Source organism: Giraffa tippelskirchi, chromosome 3, assembly GCF_054371585.1.
Source record: "Giraffa tippelskirchi isolate mGirTip1 chromosome 3, T2T-mGirTip1v1.2.pri, whole genome shotgun sequence".
Taxonomy (NCBI): Eukaryota; Metazoa; Chordata; class Mammalia; order Artiodactyla; family Giraffidae; genus Giraffa; species Giraffa tippelskirchi.
In genome coordinates, this window is record NC_137277.1 from 176,651,983 (window position 1) to 176,672,712 (window position 20,730).

General features: G+C 39.9%; 1 protein-coding gene across 10 annotated transcripts in view; it reads left to right on the plus strand.

Annotated features, from left to right (window-relative positions):
• DIS3L2 (DIS3 like 3'-5' exoribonuclease 2) overlaps positions 1 to 20,730 on the plus strand; it is a 365,476-nt gene that overhangs the window by 99,251 nt on the left and 245,495 nt on the right. The gene's annotated exons all lie outside the window — the stretch shown is intronic.

The window sequence follows — 20,730 nt, forward strand, 5'->3', positions numbered from 1 at the left end:
TGCTTTTTCGATGATCCAGAGGATATTGGCAATTTGATCTCTGGTTCCTCTGCCTTTTCTAAAACCAGCTTGAACATCTGGAAGTTCACGGTTCACGTATTGCTGAAGCCTGGCTTGGAGAATTTTGAGCATTACTTTGCTAGCATGTGAGATGAGTGCAATTGTGCGGTAGCTTGAGCATTCTTTGGCATTGCCTTTCTTTGGGATTGGAATGAAGACTGACCTCTTCCAGTCCTGTGGCCACTGCTGAGTTTTCCAAATTTGTTGGCATATCAAGTGCAGCACTTTCACAGCGTCACCTTTGAGAATTTGAAAGAGCTCAACTGGAATTCCATCACCTTCACTAGCTTTGTTCATAGTGACGCTTTCTAAGGCCCACTTGACTTCACATTCCAGGATGTCTGGCTCTAGGTGAGTGATCACACCATCGTGATTATCTGGGTCGTGAAGATCTTTTTTGTACAGTTCTTCTGTGTATTCTTGCCACCTCTTCTTAATATCTTCTGCTTCTGTTAGGTCCATACCATTTCTGTCCTTTATCGAGCCCATCTTTGCATGAAATGTTCCTTTGGTATCTCTAATTTTCTTGAAGAGATCTCTAGTCTTTCCCAATCTGTTGTTTTCCTCTATTTCTTTGCACTGATTGCTGTGCAAATCGTGATTTCCTATAAAGCATAGGAAAAAGATATAAGTATTGGGAAAGGAAACCAGTGGTCATTATTTTTAGACTGGTTGATTTTATATATGAAAAAATGCAAAACAATTAAGGCTGCTACATGCAAAGTCAGCCTGCAAAAATTATTTGTATCCCTAAATATCTGTAATAAACCAATAATCTTTAAAAAATGATACCCTTTATATTAACATATAAAAAGGAATACCTTAGGGTAAATATAATGAAAGATTTACAAGACTGACTTCAACATGAAAAATGACATGATGTTATCAAGAGAAGTTAAAGATGCCTTAGTTAAATGTTCATGGACTGTAAGGTGTGATGTGGTAAAAATATTCTTTCCAAACTGATGTATAGATTCCACACGATTCCAGCAAGCTCCCTGTATATTCACTCTGTTGAGGTATTTCTTCTTCTTTTTTGAATAATAAATGGATGTTGAATTTTGTCAAATGCTTTTTCTCTACCTATTGAGATGGTAAAATGATTTTTTATTTTCATTTTGTTAGTATAACTTCATTATTTTAAAGGTGAGGAAGCTAGGATATGTTTCCAATTAGAAGTAAAGTGACATGCTTCAGGTTAAGCAAATCCAGGACCTTAGCTCTTGAGGGCTCTACTTCTGTGACTGTTTCTTTATATCACAGACGTTCTGGAATCCAGAGGGTATCAGTGTGTGCTGTTTGGTTGCCATATCATGCATACAGTTTGGGTCAGGATGGAGGATGCTGAAGTGGGTAGATTTCTCTGGTTCTAATTAGAGATATAAGCTGATATTGAAGGTTGTAGGGAGGTGCAGCGGAGAAATTCATTTAGCCATAAATGTCTACTATGCCTGTGTTTATGCTGTGCCCTGGGATGTCCTTGTCATTGATTTTCATTGTTTTGGGTACTCACTTCCCAGGAATTCCTTCCTGCTGTTCCAAGTTTTCTAAGACTCATGCTGGTTTACAGCCTTCGTTTTCCTTGAATCAGTATGAAACTAGATAATACCCGTACTTTTCCTAAGTGTGGAAAACAGGAACTGGACTCTATATAGTTGAATGAGTAGAAAGCCAGGTTGAAGTCAGTCATTGCTTACAACGGATCTTTGGGGTAAAATGCCCACAGATTGAAATATTACCTAAATGGTTGAAGAAAGCTTTTGAAAATTAATGTAACAGGTGTTGCAGGTAAATGCATGTAAACATGTTTGATCCATAAAACATTTTTATTTGTGCCTGTTTTTAAAAAGACAGCTGTATAACTTAGGGTTTCTTCTTTTTTACATCTCTGATCCTGAGTTCATAGTACTGTATTTTGGAAAAGCTAGAAATATTAAATAGTGCTTTAAGGGTAAAGCATCTCTCAGTATTTCCGTTATAAAATGCAATTTTAAAGGGTTTAGAAGTCAACTATAAAAATTTGTTCTTGGCTGATACTTTGTATACAAAAATCTCTGCCCAGGGTAATTTTCAGAAGAATTTTTGCAGTGGCATAAACTGTGAGGTTATATGGCAGTACCAGCTTACATTGAACTCATTTTTTATGCTTCTATCAAAGTGGAGGGAAAATGACAGCTTTTAAAATGATTCAAGTAAAACAATATGAAAATTATATTTCTAGCCTTGTGCCTTTAGAAAATTTTGGTTAAAAAATGTTACTCTACCATCAGAAGACTCACCATTGGCTTAAGTATCCAAATAATAGCACCTCCAAACCAAACGTAAGCCACAAATCAAGATGTTTTTAGAGTAATTCTTCTAAAACCAGATCTTAACAGCTGATTTTGAAAGTAGCGTTTGGCCCATCAGTGACTGTGTAACCCCAGAGAGATCCTTTTGGGTTCTTCTTGTTGGAAAACAAAAACCATAGGGCTTCCTTAATGGCTCTGCTTAGTCACTTCAGTCGTGTCCGACTCTGTGTGACCCCATAGACGGCAGCCCACCAGGCTTCCCCGTCCCTGGGATTCTCCAGGCAAGAACACTGGAGTGGGTTGCCATTTCCTTCTCCAATGCATGAAAAAGAAAAGTGAAAGGGAAATCGCTCAGTCGTGTCCGACTCCTAGCGACCCCATGGACTGCAGCCCACCAGGCTCCTCCGTCCACGGGATTCACCAGGCAAGAGTACTGGAGTGGGCTGCCATTGCCTTCTCCACCTTAATGGCTCAGATGGTAATAGAATCTGCCTGCAATGCAGGAGACACGGTTTTGATCCCTGGGTTGGGAAGATCCTCTGGAGAAGGAAATGGCTACCCACTCCAGCATTCTTCCCTGGAGAATCCCATGGGCAGAGGAGCCTGGTGGGCTACCATCATGGAGTTGGAGAGTTGGACACGACTGAGCAACTAACACTTCACTTCACTGTTGAAAAATGGCTTTTTGTTTGGTATCTGAGCTTACTTGTCTGCAAATTAAGGAAAAAAGTACTGGTGGGAAAGCAAAGATGTGTTTCTTACATGACTGGAGACTTACCCAGTGAAACTGAAAAGCCTCTTGTTGTAACATTCTCTTCAAAGCTTTGGACAGGTCTTAGCTTGAAAAGAAGGTCAACCACAATGTAGATAAGCCCCTTGCTCTTATGTTATTGTGAATACATGTGTGCTTTACAGCCTGTGGCCAGGTTTCCTTTTTTTTTTTCCTACTTCTTCAAAGTTAAATCACATAAGCAGATTTCCTCAAGGGATAATTCTATATGTGGTGGCCAGACTGGTCCCAGAGTTCGTAATAACTTTCTATGGTGTGTCAACTTCTGAATGTCGGAAGTACAGTTCTTGTGCATAGAGCCCACAGGGAACATTTGAGGTCTTGTCAGTTTGAAATGAAACATGACTTTGTGTGAAATATGAATTGAAAATTATATTGAGTTATCTATAATCATTCAGAAATATAGTCTGCATGGTAGAGAAGGGATTACCTCATTAGTGAAAGTCTTCCCCACGCTTTTGTCTAAAGTAATGATGTTATACCATACTTTGGTCCAAGCAAGATAAAAACAACAACAGGACCAGCAAAACCCTTTAGTTTTTGCTCTGAAAGAAAACAACTTTCTTAAACAAATGTATTTATCAACATTTATTCAAAGATCTTGGGAGGTTTGCTTTAGATTTATAAGGTCCTCTTGTGTACCTGCTGGGGCTTATAGGTCTGGGTGTGCCAAGGTAGAAGAAAGGTTGCTTTGGCTTCAGAGGTTGAGGCATGTTGCTTTCTTTACATATAGTAAAATTTAGCCTTTTTAACATTCAGTTCTATGAATTTTAAAGCATGTGTAGATTTGTGTAACCTCTACCACAGTCAAGATAGAAAACAGTTTCATCCTACCCACAAATTCCCTCATGTCTCTTTTTACTCAACACTTCCCCTTACCCCACACCCCCTGCCAACCATTAATCTGTTTTGTGTCCCTGTGGATTTGCCTTTTGCAGAATGTCATATAAATGGAATTGTTTTGAGTCTGGCAATTTTGAGTTTGAGTCTGGAATTGTTTTCCTATTAGCATAATGCATTTGAGATTCATTCACGTTGTTTAGTGTTGCTGAATAGTATTCCATTGTATTGATGTCCCAGAGTTTGTTTACCCATACACCAGTTGAAGAACATTTGGATTATTTTCAGCTTTTGACCATTAAGAAGAAAACTGCTGTGAATGTTGCTATACATGTCTCTGTATGAACATATATTATTTTTTTCCCTCTTGGTCAAATGCCTAGAAGTGGAATTGCTGGGTCATATGGTAAGCGTATGTTTGTCTTTATAAAAAACCATGCAGCTGTGTTCCAAAGTAGTTGTACCACTTTTCACTCCCATTAAAAATATATGAGAGGTTCCGTTTTTCCACATCCTCACCAGGATATAGTAGTAGTATTTTAGCTATTCTCATGGGTGGATAGTGATATTTACTTTTCATTGTTGTAGTTGTTGGTTATCTTTTGTTTTTGTGTTTTCCTGTTGAGAAAATGATACTAAACAATTCATGTGTGTGTTCACTGGCCATTCGTATAAATTTAGTTTTTTCTGGGATGTCTGTGCGAGTATTTTACGCATTTTGCAGTTGGTTTGTTTTTGTGTTAATGAACTGTAAGACTTTGTGTCCTATGAATGAAGACCTCTGAGAGGTGTGTATGTGTATATACATTTATTTATTTCAGGTCTTCTGTTACTGTTTTTTTTTTTTTTTTTGTCTAGTTGTTTTATTACCTGATAAATATCTGTGATTGAGGATTTTTTAAATTAGGTATATGTAACTTACAATCATTATAACTTGGTAATGCATTGACTCTTTAAAAATTAAAAAAAAAAATTTATTATCTTTAAAATTTATTTGACTGTGCCAGGTCTTAGTTGCAGCACATGCAATCTCTTAGTTGTGGCATGTAGACTCTAGGTCTCCGACCAGGGATCAAACCCAGGCCCTCTGCACTGGGAGCGTGGAGTCTTAGTCCTGGACATCAGGGAAGTCCCTGCACTGGCTCTTTTATTAACATGAAATGATCCCCCTTGACCCTTGTAATGCCTTTTTTTCTTGACTTCCACTCTGTGTGATTATTTAGCTACTTCAGTTTTATAAGAATGTTTTCCCAAGTGGGAAATGATAGAGAACATCTGACATGACATGAGAAAGGTTAATCATGGAGGAGGAGGGGGCAGTGACATAGTAGGGGAGAAGGTACTACCCAGTGAGCAAAGCACTCAAGGGAAGAAAGTAGGATTCCAAGCTGGATCACTCTGTCTGTGGTTTGAGGTGGGAGGAAGGAAAGGATGGTTGCAGATACAAGTAGGTTTTTTAGAGCTGGCCATACCTTAAATCTATTTTAAAAATCTAGCAGTAAGCACACAGCTTATAGTGTGCCAGCAACCACTAATCAAACATGGTTTCAGTTTTTATTATCAGTACATGAGTGTGGTAGTTAAATGTTGGCTGACTTTTCAGATAATTGTGGTTAATCTGTTAGTAGTAAATTGGTTATATGGAGCATCTTAGGCCCTGGGATTGTGGCCCTGTTTATATTAACATCCTGAATATCCCTTGCTCTGAAAATTTTTTTATTGTATACTGCCTGGTTTTTTGAAATGATTTCTACAAATTGAGCTTATTTTTCAGTGAGGGCCAGCATAGTGAAGTGTGTCTCAAGGATGTGAAATTCATTTTGCTACAGATGGTGTGAAGTGAAGGAATCTGAGGGCAGGCACTGAAGCTACGTCTCTGTACATGTAGAAACTTCAAATACAAATCATCTTTATTTGACATGTGCTGTACATCCATGAGCATGTTGTATAAATTTTTTAGGTTCTTTTCTTTGCTGAATGATGTTATGTTCTTGCTTTGATTCCATATCAAAAATGATTATAATTCTAAAAAGGGAATGATCTTTGGTTCATGCAAATAGTTGAAAATTATTATTACTAGTAGGCTTCTACTGTGAATACAAATGCAAAGAAATTACCTTTTAAAAGAACCCCACTTTGATCATTTCTAAGGAGAACTTCAACTTTGTTCTTTACTAGGATTGAAAGCTGGCCACAATCCTCAGACGCGGGAGGGTATCAGTCCAGTCTACCTCCTTGCTGCGGGAACGGGCGTGTGATTGATTCAGGAATGGGCATGTGACCCAAATCAGTCCCAGCAACCTAGTCCTGAGCCTTTTGTGCAGAGCACCTGGGCACGAATTTCTCTCTCTTTTTTTTTTTCCCACTCTGGTCTCTAAGAGAATGAGATATATTCTAGAGCTATTGGAGTCCTTCTTGACACATGAAGAGAGAGGCTGCCCTGGTTTTGAAACTAATATTGAGGAAATCTGAAATCTCTCTCTCTCTACCTCTCTTCCCCACCCTCCCCCACTTCCATTCCTCCCTTCCTCTGCAAATATCAGATGAGCCTGTCAGTCTGATCAGAATGACTCAATTATATAAGCTAATCAGTTACTTTAAAAAGCCAATTCAAGTTTTTCTGTCTCTTGCAGCTAAAACAGTCATCATTAATACACTGAGTATGTTTTAGAGACTTAAGTCAACGTATAATGAAGAGGAAGATTAAGAGAAAACAAACCACTGTGTACAGAGTTACCAGTAAATGTGTGTATTCTTTCACTAAATCTCAGTAAGTGTCTGTTCCTTTCATGAACTCTGCTCTTGGAAGTTCTTCTATCCAATTCTTCTCTCTCTTAGGAACTCTTCCCTAGGGTTTGCTTTCCCACTTTTGTTTCTATCTACCTTCTTGCCTGACTGCATTTGTTCCTGAGTTTCAGAACTTGGTATGATATTCTGCCAAATTCTCTTCCCCACCTCTGTGCTCTTTCCTGGCATCAAAATATTTGATACCTTGCTATGGAGATTATTCTCGGTGGAAATCTGCTTAGGTCTGTAAATTGTCTCCACTCTAAGGGGAAGTGTACCTGCTTCCTACTCTCCTTGGTGACTAGGCATAGAGGTTTGGTTGTATCAGGGTGAGGTTGTGGGTAGTTAATTTCTTGTGGTGGCCATGAAGAAAAGAAAAGAGGGCACATGTTACAAGACACCCAGAATTCTGTTTCAAGCCCTGTGATCTCTTAGGAACCATGTGCAGAAACCCTAAAGCCAACCTCATCAGACCTCTGCGCTCTTCTTCTCCTGAGCCCAGGCCTGCCACTGTATAGGCTCCTTGAAGAATACAGATCGTTTCTCCAAGAGCCCTTTTACCTTTTTTTCTTAAAATATTAAAAAAAAAGCACTGAATAATTTAGAAAGGGAGTTAATAGTTCTCATAACTGTGCTCACAGCGAAATAGAAATGAGGGATGGATCCTACTGTTCTGAGATGTTAGAAACCTGTGTTTGAGTTGGTGTGATCTAAACCAGGAAGAAGGTTGAGGTCTGAATGGTGTCTAATGGAACGAATTGGCAGATAAGATTAAAATGGTTAAAAAATGTCAGTGGATACTGAGAAGGTAAGGTCTTTGAATGCTAAGTCAAAGAACAGAGAATTAGTTTCTTTAGGGAAGAGAAAACCATGAAAAATTTTGAGTAAGAAGGTAATTTAATCAGATTTTTTTTTTAATTTCTGGAAATCTTTAAGATGGTGGCACTGAGAATACCAGGGAATTTGTGGAAATATAAGAGCTCTCGTAAAAAAGACAAGTGAAGGACTTGGCAAAGCAGTATGCTTGGCAGTAGAAAGAGTCAAATTTGGTTGTGAGGTTTTGAGTTTGAAAGGCCTGGAAAAAAATGCTTGTGGTATTAATAAAAAAAGAGAAGAGGAAAGGGAAATGCTTTGAGGGGAAGGACTAGAGTGGCTTTTGATGGTTTGAGTTTAGGTGATAGTAGAACATTAGGGTGGAATTGTGTTGGAGACATTGTGCTAGGTACTGTATTAAGTGCTGGGAATAAAACATTGAACGAGCAGGTGTGAAAAAGTCCCTGCTTTCATGGAGCTTGTGTTTCACTAGGAAAGACATAATAATGTACATACGATGCCATGTTCAATAGTGATAAGGATTGAAGAGGAAAAATAAAATAAGGAAGAGAGATGTGAATTTGGGGGTGGGGTTGAGATTTTAAATAGGGTGACCAAAAAAAGCTTCATAGAGAAAGTGACGATGAGTAAGCACTGAAGGAAGTGAGGGTCCTTGTGAGGATCTTGGGGAACAGTGAATACATACCTAACTTGTTCAAGGAGTAGCAGAGATGCTGAGGAGGGGAGTAGTTGAAGTTGAAGTCTGAAGGATCACCGGGTAGGGGTAGAGCTCAGGTAGGGCCTCTGCATCACTCAGGATCTGCGATTTAGCTCTGAGGGAGTCAGAAAGCCTTGCATGTAGATGTAGAGCAGAGAATTGACCTGATTTGACTACCTTTCATAGACTCACCGGAGAAGGCAATGGCACCCCACTCCAGTACTCTTGCCTGGAAAATCCCATGGACGGAGGAGCCTGGTAGGCTGCAGTCCATGGGGTCGCTGAGAGTGGGACACGACTGAGCAACTTCACTTTCACTTTTCCCTTTCATGCACTGGAGAAGGAAATGGCAACCCACTCCAGTATTCTTGCCTGGAGAATCCCAGGGATGGCGGAGCCTGGTGGGCTGCCGTCTATGGGGTCGCACAGAGTCGGACACGACTGAAGCGACTTAGCAGCAGCAGCATAGGCTCACTCTGACTGCTGTGTTGGGAGAAGACGAAAAGAGGACAAGAGTAGGAGCAGCCCCCTTACGAGGCTCTTTCCTGTATCCAGGTGAGAGACGATGGATCTGAACCAGGATGGAGGCCTTGGTGGCCACGAAGCTAGAGCTGATAGGATGAGCAGATAACTGTGATGTGGATAGAGGGAGAAGAGGAAGGAATTGATTCATTGATAAGGCTAACAAGAGTTTTGGCCTGACTAACTGGAAGAAATGGGAATATTTTTTTCTACTCTTGTTAACTGAATAAAAGGTACTTTGGATTAACTACTATAGGCAAACAGAATTCCCGATTAACATATATACCTTCAAGAACATCTGTAATATGTCTTTAAATTGATAGGATCCATGGTCCTGTTTTAAAATGAAAGAAGCATATTGGCAAGCCTTGTCAAGAACTCCCTGTGGAAATATCAATTGCTTTTCTTGGCTCCAAGGTATTTCCTGAACAGTGTATTATACTTTGTCCCAAGTGTGCCATTAAGGGATTTGAAAGTTTGTTAAAACATGTGTGGCAAGTGAGTGCCGTCACTTAAGGCCAGCCAGAGAAGCCAGGAAACAAAAAGCAGCTCCTGCGTGGACTTTGTGACATGCATTACCTGTGAATCAGAGGCTCAGGTGATGGGTTAGGCAGGGCACTATCTCCTGTGCACAAAGCCTCCAGCTGACTCTGTTGGAAACAGCCCTTTCAGTAGAAAGTGCCCGAGGACACAGGCGTATGTAAATCTTCTTGGAGAAGCTCCATCCTACCAAGTTGATAACAACTCCCTGCCCCCCGGGAATGTCATAGAATTTATTTGCTTGGAACAGAAGTTTCCAGTGCTAATATAGACTTGCTCTTTTTATACAATTTAAAATAGCACTCTTCAGTGATGGCTTTTGTGTTCAGGGAAGGGTTTTTCTGTATCGGTACACAGGGAGGCTATGAAATGTTTTATGCGTGGAGCTTGGGTAAGCCATCAAGATGAAATGTTACTTGGCATTTTTCTTCAGGATTCTATTTGAATTGGTTACAGGTACTCTGTCTGTTGCTCCCCGGTTTTGAAACATATTATATTAATTATAAAAAGATGAGGAAGAAAAAAAACTAATATGAGTTTTTAAGTCGCAGGTTTCTTGATTCTGGTGAGTTTGAGTTGCTCTCTGTAGTTGATCACGTATACCACTCAGTGTAGACATCCTCCACCCCTCTTCTAAAAAACACAGACATCACTTTGCCGACAAAAATCTGTCTAGTCAAAGCTATGGTTTTTCCAGTAGTCATGTATGGATGTGAGAGTTGGACTATAAAGAAAGCTGAGCACCAAAGAATTGATGCTTTTGAACTGTGGTGTTGGAGAGGACTCTAGAGAGTCCCTTGGACTGCAAGGAGATCCAACCAGTCTATCCTAAAGGAAATCAGTCTTGAATATTCGTTGAAAGGACTGATGCTGAAGCTGAAACTCCAGTACTTTTGCCACCTGATGTGAAGAACTGACTCATTGGAAAAGACCCTGATGCTGGAAAAGGTTGAAGACAGGAGGAGAAGGGGACCACAGAGGATGAGGTGATTGGATGGCATCACTCACTTGATAGACATGAGTTTGAGCAAGCTCTGGGAGTTGGTGATGGACAGGGAGGCCTGGCGTGCTGCAGTCCATGGGGTCACAAAGAGTCAGACACAACTGAGCAACTGAACTGACTGACCCCACTTCTAAGGGATGGATTGGTACTTCACACTGCGTGAAGCGGTGCTTGCATCTTGGCTTTCTCTTCATCTAGGCATTTGTGGTTTTTCTAGCTAAAACTGTTGTTTTCAAATTGGTGACAGTGTACTTTATGGTTACATTTGGGTTTATATTGAAACTGGGGTTATAATTTAGATATGAAGGTTTAGAATTATTTTAGAAAAATGCATTTATTTAAACATCTTCCGGTTTTATTCATTTGCATGTATACTTATGTTTGTGTCTTGTGATAAGTTTCATCTCTGGTAAAATAACCAGGTTTCCAGATAGGGCAGTCATGGAGGGCAGTGGAGTATGGTGTAGACAAGCATACTCGCCTTTCCTGAAGGAAAACTTGCATTTTCTTATCTCCCTCTTTTGCACATGTGTCCTTCCCCAGCTTAGTCCCCTTTTCGTGTGTTCACCTGTCAAAATCCTGAAGGAGGCAGGGCAGTGTAGTGGAATAAGCCAGGTTGGGAGTTGAGTGGATCTGTTTTCTACTTTCCCTCAGTCTTGATCTGTTTCACAAAGGGCTGGACCAGTTTACATTCATTTTGCTGTACATTCTTGCTGATATTTGGTGTTATCAGAATCTTTAGTTTTTGCCCATCTGTGGGTCTGTAGGGATATCATGGTGATTTTAATTTGTATTTCTCTGATGACTTAATGAGGCTGAGCTTCTTTCCATCTTTATTGGCTTTTTGGCAATAAAGATTCACTATTTTGTTAAGTGCCTTTAAGCTTTTGTCCCATTTGTCTATTGGATTGTCTTTCACTGATCTACAGGAGTTCTCTATTTATTCTGGATATGAGCACTACCATGGCTTATCTTTTGAAATTTCTTTTACATTACTGTAGGATAAAAGGAAAATTTAATTTTAATGGAGTTGAATTTATCATTATTTTCTTGCATGGCAGTACTTTTTGGTTATGTTTGAAATGTATTCCCTATATATTTTCTTAAATATTATTTTGTAAAATTCTGCCAGCCTTTTAGATTAGCGTCTTCCTTAGCCATTTTCCAGTCACATGGTTCCACAGGGTCTCTGATTTAGCAGGTGTTCTTGTTTTCAAGTTAGGGATGTTCCTTAAGGCCTTTTGCCATTCCTTTGTTAACACAGGGCTTGTGTTCCCCTTAAATTACAGAAGTCATGCTGTACTAACTGTCCGTTTCCAAAAGGTGTATCTTTGCTTCTCTGTGTCTCTGGTCTCAAGATTCTGGGCTTAGGCCTATTCCTTTCAGTGGTAAACTTCTTGTAACCTCCTCTCAATTTCATCCCTGATGGGTTCTCAGGGTCCCGTCCAGGTCCTACTGAAGAGGCCGCATTAATGCTCTCTAGCTTCCAGAGATTGCAGCCTGTTGGAGAAAGGGGATCACCTTTTCCTTTCATTACACTGCCATACTACCCTGTCTCCAAAAGGAGACAATAGGGAGATTACAGATGTATCCATGGTTAAACTAACTGCAAGGTGTATTTGATGAACATTTCTCTCTGTCTGTGTGTATGCACGTCCTTTTTTATTTTTACGGTTTACTTTTATGAGCAGGGCTTTGTCATGCTCATCCTATCCCATTTATGGAATAAGACCGAGAGTGAAAAAATTTTGTGTGACCCAGTGATTTGGTTCCCGCACAAGCCTGTTTCCAGAGACTAGACTAAACCCCCAAGGGAGAAATAGCCCCAGTTGCAGTGTGTACTCTCAGAATAGTAAGTGTAGGCAGCTGCCTTGTTCTCTCAGGTCTGTGGAGGAAACCTGAGGAAGTTTTAAAGTCCTCAGTTAACCAGGTCAGTAATGTATCCATTTTCCTAAGACCTCCCTCCTTTCACTCTGAGCTCAGAGCTTTCCAAAATACTGATCAATCTAAACTAGTAGCCTCCAGCATCAGATATTTTGTATTGTACAAATATAAATTGTATTGTACATCCTCACAGAGCATTTACTATCTACTTGTAGATGTGTGTTTTTCTGTGGAGGAAGGGTTTATAGCTTTCATGTGATTATCAGAGGGAATGAAAATTGTCAGAGGGAATTCTCAGTATGTTATCTCTGTGAAACTTCAAAATTGAGAACCACTGAACTAGACTTTCCAACTTTTTCAAGATCAGTCCCACAGAAGAAGGCCTGTAATTTTACAGATCCAGGAAAAATTGGGCTACTTCTTTCTAACGCTCGTACTCTTGTGTCTGGAAACTGTTCTGAAAACTTTCTTGCATCCTGATAGTCTTTTATATTCCTTTTTTGAATTTTCTACCCTTTTATCCGTCTGTTTATTCCTCAAATATTGAGCACCTAGATTGATTATGCAAGTTGCTGTAGAATAATCAGATGTGTAATTGGCGAACATATAATCTTAACAGATGAGGAAAATCACATACATAGATAATACTTGTGCTTGCGCTCAGTCACTAAGTTGTGTCCACTCTTTGTGACCCCATAGACTGTAGCCCACCAGGCTCCTCTGTCCATGGGATTTCCTAGGCAAGAATCTTAGAGTGGGTTGCCATTTCCTTCTCCAGGGAATCTTCCTGACTCAGGGATTGAACCCTCATCTCCTGCATCGGCAGGCAGATTATTTATCACTGAGCCACCTGGGAAGTCCTTAGATACACTGTAGTGAAAAATAAGGGAAGTCCCTTAGAGGAGGTACATATAAATTGCTTTGGGACTTTAGAAAAGGATACCTGCCTCTGTTCTGGGGCAAGTAGCAAGGCGTGAGGAGGAAGTGAAAGACTATGTGGTGGATTCTAGGGTTATAGAAATCCAAACCATTTGGGTCTTTCGAAATGGGTGTGTTTAGATATGTGTAGATGTTAAAGAAAGCTGAGCGCCGAAGAATTGATGCTTTTTAACTGTGGTGTTGGAGAAAACTCTTGAGAGTCACTTGGACAGCAAGGATATCAAAGCAGTCAATCCTAAAGGAAATGAGTCCTGAATATTCATTGAAAGGACTGATGCTGAAGCGGAAGCACCAATACTTTGGCAACCTGATGCGAAGAACTGACTCATTTGAAAAGACGCTGATGCTGGGAAAGATTGAAGGCAGGAGGAGAAGGGGATGACAGGGAATGAGATGGTTGGATGGCATCACTGACTCAATGGACACGAGTTTGAGCAAGCTCTGGGAGTTGGTGATGGACAGGGACTCCTGGCGTGCTGCAGTCTATGGGGTTGCAAAGAGTCAGACATGACTGAGTGACTGAACTGAACTGAGATATTAAATGCAGTATGTCATCTCTGGTTCTTTATTCATTCAAATGCGACTTGAGTATATACATGACCTAGCCTTGATCACTTTATGGAGTTGATATTTATCAGGGCAGGTGGATTCTGAACAGGTCATTTCCTAATTAATTGCTATTTATTCATTCATTCAGCAAATATTTGAGTGGCTACTAAATGCTTTTCCCAACTCTTAGAATATAGCAGTAAAGAAAATAACCTTTGTGCTCATGAAACCCACATCCTAGTTGAGAGACAGAAAGTAGGTAAGTATATAATAAATTGCCAGATAGTGGTAAGTGCAGTGATGAGAAGTAACAGTGAGGTGGGGCTGTTTCAGTTAATGTGATCAAGGGAGGCCTCTCTCTGAGAGGAAGATATTTGAGCAGAGACGTAAACAGAACAAAGATAGCAATTCCTGTGAATAGCTGGACAAAAAGTTTCCTGATAGAGGAAATAGCAAATGTAAAAATCTCAAGATGAAGACTGTAATGTTCTAGGAACAGCAAGGAGATCTCCGGGATTGGAGTGTAATTTGCAAGGGAAGAAACTGTAAAAGATGAGAGTGGAAAAGTAGATATGGACCAGATTGGACAAGACCCCATGGCCTGGTGATGGATGGATGTTGGGGAGCTATTGGGAGAATGACATGGTGTGCTTTGTTTTAAAAAGACGACTCTAGCTCCTTTGGTCCAAAATAGAAGTCAGGAGACCAGTTACCACAGTAGTTTCACAAGGACATAAAGGTTGCTTGGATTTGTACAGTGACAGTCGAAACAGCATGCAGCTATATTTTAAGGAAAGGGTCCGTGGGCTGTCTTGATGGATTGGATGTGGGTGTGTGAGGGAGACAGTCAAGCATGATGTCCCAGTTTGGTGCCATCTGCCGAGAGAGGCAGCGCTGGGAGAGGGGTGGGATCTGGTGGCGACCAAGGGTTCTGTTGTTTGAGGTGCCAGCTGACATCCAAATGATCTCAAGTAGGCAAATGGATATGAATCTGGAATTCAGGGAATGGTTGAGGCTAGGGCTTTAATTTTTTGGAGTTAATAGCATATAGAGAGATTTAAAGCCACGAGACTGGATGAAATCATTTAGGGAGTGAGTGTAAATGATCCCCTTTCTAGTGGTGTTTAATATCTTCCTCTGTTCCTGTATCAGGTCAGATTCAAGTTCAATGTAGGGGGAAAATACTTCACAGATAGTGGTATGTACTTCCTAATTATAGTACATCAAGAAGCACTTTGGTTCTTTTTCTTTTTTATGATATTTGTATTAATCAGTGGGCTCAGGTATTGTTGTTTTGGTGTTATCTGTTATAAAACTCCATCCCCATCAGCGTTTAGCAACCATTGATGATCATTTTTGGAATCCATCATGTCAATAGGGATAGCAGAAAGGTGTTAATGGATGTCTTGCCTTCCTTCTTAATTAGCTGAAATTCTTCTGTAAAGAAGCACTTATCTCATCAATAGTTTGGTTAGCCTGAGGTACAGTTTGTACAGGAAAGGTAGGATGAATATTTAGAATTTCCTAAGGTTGACCAGAGACACCTCTTTCATGATGATTTGAGTCCTTTTGATGAGACTCCAGTAGCCTGTGAGAGCTTCCTTGTTTTTCCCATATGACAAGATCTTCCAGGTTCATCATCTTGCTGATTTCTTTTTCTAGAGTTGAATTAGCCATTTCTGTAAGGAGTTGTACAGCCCTGACTCTTAACCAATATGTGGTATGGAAGGGTTTTAGAGTGCCTTTTGTATCCTTTGACCTTAAGATGATCTTTTTCCCCCATAACATTTATTCTATTCTTATGTGTACTGTGATAATAAAAATAGAATGAAAATACTTTAAAAATGCAGTGTATTGATTTATATTTTAACTACACAGTTTTGAATGACTTGATTTATACATTAAACCCTACTACCTTAACAGCATTTTCTGCTTTAGTAACTCAAAATTGAAATTAGTGCCTAAAACACTAATTCTTGAGTATAGCTAATCTAAACCATGGAGATTATCACAAAATCAGAATTGAGTTGATTTTGAAATGTGCTCTTCAATTAAGCTTGCTGTCCTCTGGTTATTGTTTCCCCCTGGGCTCTTCTTTCCATTGACTCTTCCTTGAACTTAGCGTGTATAAATGAAAGCATAATTCTTCATATGTAGGTAGGCAGAATCATGGTGATTACAGAATTCTTTTTATAGATTACTCACACATGTATACACCCATACAAAGACTACCTTTCAGTGTGGGATAGTTAAGCCTTCACATTGTATAAAGTCCATATTCTGGTTACCCCTCTAATATTTTCTCCATGGTCTGTGGGAACCAAATCCTTTGTGGAACCAGTAGCAGCAGAAATAAAAACATAATAGAATGTGAAGGCCTGGAACCTTTGTTTAACCTCTTTCCAGAAGACTGCATTTTACCTTATAGTCTAACTCTGGCATGTCGGTTGTTTTCTCTCACCCCTGCCCCCAGCATTCCTCTCTGAGATGAAGTATGTAAGGGATAACTCGTAGAAAAGAACAGTAGACCAGTGATCGTGTTGTAGCCACCATGCTTTAGACACAGGGTACACATATGTATCTCCTGCCTATGTTTTGGGCTGTTCTGACAGTGCCCGAGGTTGTGTTAATTCTGAGGATGATCAGGGGCAGATCTTCCTAAATGTTATTGAATTTGCTGGGCACATTTAAGGAAATTGAGTGAGTTTGCTGATTTGAGAGATGACAGGTTCTTTTTCTTCTCTAATTTGTCAGTGAGGACTGTCTTTTGAATGATCTGCTCTGGGTCAGGTGTGCAACCAGGACTTATGTATCAAGGTGAAGTGCACATAGAAGAGAGCTGGGTTTGTAAATTGTGTATAAATTTAAAGCTTAACTGTTGCTTCACTCTTATATGTTCTCATACAGTAAAGGGCCTGAGGGGTATCTCTTTAGCGAGTTCTGGCTTAGCCAGTTGAGCTTTTTTTTTTTTTACTATCAAAGGGAAAAAGTCTTATTTGTTTGGAAATAATGAACAAACATGGAAATAATGAATAAATTAATGAATGACCAAGTGAAAAAAATCAGTGAATCTGACAAGAGTCAAAACAAGGCAAGAGTTGAAAGAAAATTTCATTAAATATATTCAGAAATTGGAAATCAAGTTTTCAAAACATTTTATTAAAAGGCACCATTTTAAACCTCAGAGAAATTCACCATTTCTTACAATTATTTCTGTTATGACGTTTTCATGAAGTCAAATATTTTAAACTTTGGGAATATATTTTTAGAATATGTATTTTGATGCTGTGAATATCTTTGGAATATTTTATTTTGATTTTTTGGGTGGATATTATAATATTCTTTGTCTAGGGACAGTTGTGTTAATTGGAATCTGTGACATTATAATATTCGGACAGAGATTTCTTTTGATAACTTTTTCTGCCTGTATAAAATGAAGATCTTTCATTAAGTGTGATCTTTTTGTGATCTAATTTGAACATTAATCTGGTTTGTTGAAAGCAAGCATTTAATTTGAAACCTCAAAGTTAAACTCAGAAAAATATTCAGTTCAGTCCCTCAGTCATGTCTGACTCTTTGTGACTCCATGGACTGCAGTACACCAGGCCTCCCTGTCCATCACCAACTCCCAGAGCTTGCTCAAACTCATCTCCATCGAATCGGTGATGCCATCCAACCATCTCATCCTCTGTCGTCCCCTTCTCCTCCTGTCTTCAATCTTTCCCAGCATCAGAGTCTTTTCAAATGAGTCAGTTCTTCCTATCAGGTTGCCAAAGTACTGGAGTTGCAGCTTCAGCATCTGTCCTTCCAGTGAATATTCAGGACTCATTTCCTTTAAGATTGACTGGTTTGATCTCCTCACAGTCCAAGAGACTCTCAAGAGTCTTACCACCACCACAGTTCAAAAGCATCAATTCTTCGGCACTCAACTTTCTTTATGGTCCAACTCTCACATCCACACATGACTACTGGGAAAACCATAGCTTTGACTAGATGGACCTTTGTTGGCAAAGTAATGTCTCTGCTTTTTAATATGCTGTTTAGGTTGGTTATAGCTTTACTTCCAAGGAGCATCTTGGAATTTCATGGCTGCAGTCACCATCTGCAGTGATTTTGGAGCCCAAGAAAATAAAGTCTGTCACTGTTTCCATTGTTTCCCCATCTATTTGCCATGAAATGATTAGACCTCTCAATTATAGACACGTAGTGAAACCACTAGAAGCTCTCTCACTTCATTCAGGTCTCTGCTCACATGTCGCTTCATCTAGGAGGCATCTACCCTAACCACCCTACTAGCCTCAGTCTCCAGTGTCTATGTATGCTTCTTCATTAGCACTTATCACTAGTAAACTTTTGGCTGTGTACACTGCTGCATCCTTGCCACTTAGAATAGTGCCTCGCACCATGAAAGGTATTCCATAATGATTTGTTGAATGAGTAAATTGTTTACCATCTGTCTCCCCAATAGAATGCAGGCCTCATAAGGATGCCTGACAGAAGTTTGTTCTTCTAGCATTTGCTTGAAGGAATGAAATGAATGTACTACCAATAGTATTCAAATTCATATATATATACATACATACATATATATATACACACATACATATATATATACACATACATATATATATATACATATATATATATATATATATATATGCTGCTCAGTCGCTTCAGTCATGTCTGACTCTGTGTGACTCGATGGACTGCTGCCCACCAGGCTCCTCTGCCCATGGGATTCTCTAGGCAAGAATACTGGAGTGGGTTGCCGTGCCCTTCTTCATATATATGTATATGTATACATATGTATATATATATAATCACATCTTGATTATATGTTTAAATTGCACATAAGATTTCTCATCCAGAAATAGATTGTTGGAATGATGTAGTCTCTAAGTAAAATCTAGAACCAACACAGTCAGCTATCTTTTTTGCTAATGTGGATGGGCAGATTTACATATAGGGTCACCTTTTTTTCAGTGGCTAAATAACAGTGGTATATGTTAATATCATGCCCATAGAAATCAAAGGGTACTGTCATATGAGTATCACGTGACTAACTCATTGAATGGATTAGTAGTGAATTCTTTTCTATTTGCTTCATTTTTTTAAAGTTGAAAAAGTTTGACATATTGTATAGTTCAGTTCAGTTCAGTTCAGTCGCTCAGTCGTGTCCGACTCTCTGCGATCCCATGAATTGCAGCACGCCAGGCCTCTCTGTCCATCACCAACTCCCGGAGTCCACCCAAACCCATGTTCATCGAGTCGGTGATGCCATCCAACCATCTCATCCTCTGTCGTCCCCTTCTCCTCCCGCCCCCAATCCTACCCAGCATTAGGGTCTTTTCCAATGAGTCAACCCTTCGCATGAGGTGGCCAAAGTATTGGAGCTTCAGCTTCAACATCAGACCTTCCAATGAACACCCAGGATTGATCTCCTTTAGGATGGATTGATTGTATCTCCTTGCAGTCCAAGGGACTCTCAAGAGTCTTCTCCAACACCACAGTTCAAAAGCATCAATTCTGCGGCGCTCAGCTTTCTTCACCGTCCAACTCTCACATCCATACATGACCACTGGAAAAACCATAGCCTTGACTAGATGGACTTTTGTTGGCAAAGTAATGTCTCTGCTTTTAAACATGCTATCTAGGTTGGCCATAACCTTCCTTCCAAGGAGTAAGCGTCTTTTAATTTCATGGCTGCAGTCACCATCAGCAGTGATTCTGGAGCCCAAAAAAGTAAAGTCTGACACTGTTTCCACTGTTTCCCCATCTATTTCCCATGGAGTGATGGGACCAGATGCCATGATCTTAGTTTTCTGAACGTTGAGCTTTAAGCCAACTTTTTCACTCTCCTCTTTCACCTTCATCAAGAGGCTCTTTAGTTCTTCTTCACTTTCTGCCATAAGGGTGGTGTCATCCGCATATCTGAGGTTATTGATATTTCTCCCGGCAATCTTGATTCCAGCTTGTGTTTCTTCCAGCCCAGCGTTTCTCATGATGTACTCTGCATAGAAGTTAAATAAGCAGGGTGACAATATACAGCCTTGACGTACTCCTTTTCCTATTTGGAACCAGTCTGTTGTTCCATGTCCAGTTCTAACTGTTGCTTCCTGACCTGCATACAGGTTTCTCAAGAGACAGGTCAGATGGTCTGGTATTCCCATCTCTTTCAGAATTTTCCACAGTTTATTGTGATCCACACAGTCAAAGGCTTTGGCATAGTCAATAAAGCAGAAATAGATGTTTTTCTGGAACTCTCTTGCTTTTTCGATGATCCAGCGGATATTGGCAATCTGATCTCTGGTTCCTCTGCCTTTTCTAAAACCAGCTTGAACATCTGGAAGTTCACGGTTCATGTATTGCTGAAGCCTGGCTTGGAGAATTTTGAGCATTACTTTACTAGCAGGTGAGATGAGTGCAATTGTGCGGTAGTTTGAGCATTCTTTGGCATTGCCTTTCTTTGGGATTGGAACGAAAACTGACCTTTTGCAGTCCTGTGGCCACTGCTGAGTTTTCCAAATTTGCTGGCATATCGAGTGCAGCACTTTCACAGCATCACCTTTGAGGATTTGAAATAGCTCAACTGGAATTCCATCACTTCCACCAGCTTTGTTCGTAGTGATGCTTTCTAAGGCCCACTTGACTTCACATTCCAGGATGTCTGGCTCTAGGTGAGTGATCACACCATCGTGATTATCTGGGTCGTGAAGATCTTTTTTGTACAGTTCTTCTGTGTATAGTACTCATTCTTATTTCTAGTGTAAATGTCTGTCAGTTGTGTGCTTTCTATGCTTATTTCAGGTCTCAAAATGGAGAGTTAAGGGTTTATACTTTTTTTGGGAAGATTTTATAAACTCTTGTTCATATTGAATTTTGCTTGTTTCTGTTTCATTTTACATTCTTGTGGTTTCATTTGGGAATGCAGTGACATACTGTGTTGAGTTCTTCTATCATTTCTCAACATCCTGGTTGGTCCCATGTGATGAAC